At 26.1% G+C, this 4490-nt stretch overlaps 1 pseudogene; it reads right to left on the reverse strand.

Annotated features, from left to right (window-relative positions):
• Positions 1–3653: 3653 nt before the first annotated feature.
• The window catches only part of LOC109862268, a 3516-nt pseudogene continuing 2679 nt past the window's right edge, over positions 3654–4490 (reverse strand).

The raw sequence follows: 4490 nt of genomic DNA on the forward strand, positions 1-4490 counted from the left end.
GATTAAGGGCCATTATGATTATAATTTCACATGGAATTTTTTCTTCAAGATTATTTTATACGGTAAATATATGTTATGAAAGGTTTATAAGACGTTTATTAGTTTTAAATTAAGATATAGTAAAGTATATATTTATATATATATATATATATAAATTTAATAACGAAGAATAAGATAGATGTGAAGCACACAATAAAAATTATCACAATGATATAAATGATATATATATATATGTATACCATTTATATCATTGTGATAATTTTTAGTATGTGCTCCACATTTTTCTTATCTTGCGTTATTAAATTTTTTTAATAAAATTACTTTAAGAATAACAGTTTTAGTAGACTAAAATGGTTAATTTATAGATTTATATCATTTAATTTAATATATTATGTATTGTTAGATTGAGTGTTTGTTCAGTTTATTGGTGTAGTGTTATTACTTTCTTCTATGGTAATATTATATAGTACGGTGTACATAAAGGATAATGATACATTATCTCCCTTTTATATATTAGTAAATTTGTTTATTTTATCAATAGTTGTAATAATGTTAAGTCCAAAGTTAGGTAGTTTTTTATTAGGGTGGAATGATTTAGGTTTAATTTCTTATTTAGTAAGTACATTACTTTATTTATTATTATAGTTTAGTACTTTATTCTAGTACTTATTTTTCATACATTTCTGGTATAGTACCTGTTTTATCTACCTGGGTTGGTGATGTAAGGTTATTAATGTGTATTGGGTTTATATTATTATATGGAGAATGAAGTATATTTATAGTAAGCAATAATGTGTTAATTATAATAATAATTTTTATTGTGGCCATTACTAAAACGACTCAAATTCCCTTTTGTTATTAATTACCTCAAGCTATATCAGCTCCTACAACTGGTTCTTTATAATTTTACTCTTTAGTTACTGCTGGGGTGTATTTATTAATTTGATTTAATAAAATGTTAATAATAACCTAATTCTTTGATTTATTGTATATTATTTCTTTACTACCTATATTTATAGCTAATTTAATAGCTTATTTTGAATTTGATTTGATAAAGATTATTGCTATATCAACTTCAAGGCAGCGAGAGGTAATAAGAATAATTTTAAATCTGANATTTAAGTATGTATCATTTTTTTATCTAAAAATGCATGCTAGTTTTAAGTCATTAATGTTTTTGTGTGCTGGATCTATAATTNATTTAATATCAAATAATCAAGATAATTGTTTCTATGGAAAAATAAATAAATTTATTCCGATTGTTATAATAAGATTTTATATTTCTAGAATTTCTTTATGTGGAGTTTTTTAGTCGAGTTTTATTCTAAAGATTTAATTAAAGATGAGTGAAAATAACCTCAAAAAAAGAATGCAAAAAATAAGACTTCAGTTATATAAGAAAGAATCATATCTAGTTGCAATCTATTATACACTCATAAAGTAGAAAATCCTTAGTATGTGGATTCACGGGTTACATCACGTCATCATTGTACAATCATTACAGATAATTGTACAAGAAATTGATAGTAAGACTAATGTTTAAATTTTATCAAATCATGCCGCCATGGAAACTAAATTTTTTAAAATTCTTAATGAGGAAAGAATTCTAAGTCAGAATTGGTCATGATCTTTGTGAAACTAAATGGTAGAGTTGATTATTTATCATATAATTCTTTCAAGTAAAGAACAGAAAGAATTGAAAATACATAAGTTTGAATAATTGATACGGAGATTTCAAGAATCAATAATAAAATCTGCCTTATAATTATAATACTTACTTATAAAAATTAAAACAGAGATCTTTTGTCCTGTTGATCTTATGAGCGTTAGAAAGAGGTGTCTAGCAATTATGTTAGCTGCTAGTCAAATTGCTAAGGTAAACGGTCGGAAAATAACCAATCTAAATGATTTAATAATAACTATAAATGGTATTAATACTGATGGAGTACCTGAGGAGGTTAGATACGCCATTATTTCATTAAAAAAATTAATTAATCCATATGTGGTAATTCTAATTCATAACCTTAGAGACAAAGATAACCTTAAGAATAGGTGTCTTGAGGCTGCAAAACTGTAAAGGAATAGACCTATACAGTTATTGAATAAGATAAATATAATTGTAGCATAAAAAAGTATGATGTTAGAAAAAGTATATTGGATAACACCTTTGAATGCCTCAAAGATGAAGCAAAGGATTAAGTTACTTACTATATATATTCGTGATGGAATTAGTCAAAATCTTAGTCACATTATTGAAATAAAAATTATTATTCTTAGTCAGTTTAACGCAACTGAGTTAGATGTTGAAGGTTCAAATACTCTAAATAGATTTGTTATCATTAATATAAATTTGATTAAATTTTATGGGCATTGAGAGTAAATGTGAAATATGCTAGTTTAGTATAACTAAGATCATTTATATTAAAGAAACTTTGAAAGAAAATTTTTTTCTTGTTGGTGGGCTAATTATACTAGAGAATTGAATTGATAAAATTAATAAGTATAATAAAAATATGTTTAAGCATACTACAGATATTCAAAGTAAACGTCCTATCTGTGGTATATAAGAATATTATAACTTAATATTTTTAAATTGACACTGTAATGTTTTTATAACCTAATTCTTACTTATAGTAATCGTTATTTTATTAGTGATTGATTTATAAAATCAAAACTTAAAATTTTAGCTATTGAATGAATTAAATATAATATATGGTCCAAATCAATTATGAGTTTGATACAACTCATAATTGATTTAGACTATATAGTATATTTAATATATGGTTTAATAGTATAAACCTGTGGTTGATCTTGCAGATTTCTGAGCATTGTCCAAAAATTAATCCAGGTCGATTTATTTAGATTATTATTTGATTTAATCGGCCTGGGATAAAATNTACTTTGATTCTTAGGGATGGAACAGTTCATCAGTGAATTACATCTGTAGATGTGGTTAATATTCAAATAAGGTATGTAAAGACAATAATGCAGCGGTTGTCAACATCTAATTGGCGAAAAGAGAAATTGTTTTTGTTTGATATAAACGAATCAAATTCTATGTTTATAATATCAGAATATTTGTATGATCCGAATCATTAGTGACCTAGAACTTTAATAATTATGTTGTTTATTAATATTTCATTTCTAAGATATAGAGTTTTAATGAATGGAATAACAATAAAACTTAGTGTAATTATAAGGACAATATAGTTTATAAGATTTCAATAATGTTTCCTTCTAGAAAAAATTGATTAGAAAGATTAATGTATCAGAATGATACTATAATTAAAAAACTTAATGTTGTAATCAAATTTAAACTTATTATTGTGAAGTCATAGAAAAAGATGATTATATTGTAGATGTGAGTAGTAGAATTTTGAACACCTATGATACGTGTATTAATTTTTAATAAAAATTTAGATCTTATAAATGGTATTTACCACCCTGGCACTTATTCTGCTATATTAAATTAATTTGTTGAAGAAATTAATTGTAATTATAAAACATAAGAGAATAGGATTGCAGTCGTTTAATAAATGAAGTTTGTAAAATATAGAAATAATTTTTTGTTTGGATGCTAAAGATTCTCAAATGCAAGCATTTAAAATTAGTCTTATAATTGAAATAAGTAAACCTATTGATGAAATAATAATTCATGAAACAAATGTTTGATGGTAATCTCTGTATTGGCAAGATATTTTTCTAAGTCCTAAGAAATGTTGAAAGAAAGAGGTTATATTGACACCAGTAGATATTTCTAAATATTAAATATTTAATAAAAAATTATTTAGAGCGTAACCAGTAATAAAAGGAAATCAGTGAATGAATCCTGCAATAATTGAAAATTACAGCTTCTATTGATAGGACATAATGGAAACGGGTTACAACGTAGTATGTGTCATGTAATACAATATCAGTTGAATTTAATAGTATAATACCATATAATTCTTTTATGGTAAATATAAATACAAATTCGAACAATCAAAAAAGAGTGGAGTTTATTTATTTCATTTTCGTGCAAGTCTTTAATTTCTGTAGAAACAGCAATGATTATTGTTGCTGAGGTGAAATAAGATCGTCAACATCTAGTCCTAATGTAAATATATGATGGGCTTATACAATGAATCCTAGGAATTTATTTGCTAGTATTGCATAAATAGTTCCTAAAAATCCTATGTTACGTCCGAGTGTTCAAGGTCACGGTTCGACGAAACCGTTTACACTTGTCGAACGTACGTTCTCCCTTTATGGTCAGCCGTACTGGCTTTACCGAAGCGGAGAATGAGGATTTCGGTCGGGAAGATAACTGGACTGATTATTACCGATTGGTACTTTATTCTTGACTGTTACTGATTATGGTTACCGACAGTTACCGACTGCCGTGTGTTTACCGACAGTTATCGACTGCCGTGTGGTTACCGACAGTTACCGACTGCCGTGTTGTTACCGACAGTTACCGACTGCCGTGTGGTTACCGGCCGTTATCGACT

Source organism: Pseudomyrmex gracilis, unplaced genomic scaffold, assembly GCF_002006095.1.
Source record: "Pseudomyrmex gracilis isolate BER0280 unplaced genomic scaffold, ASM200609v1 scaffold_1562, whole genome shotgun sequence".
Taxonomy (NCBI): Eukaryota; Metazoa; Arthropoda; class Insecta; order Hymenoptera; family Formicidae; genus Pseudomyrmex; species Pseudomyrmex gracilis.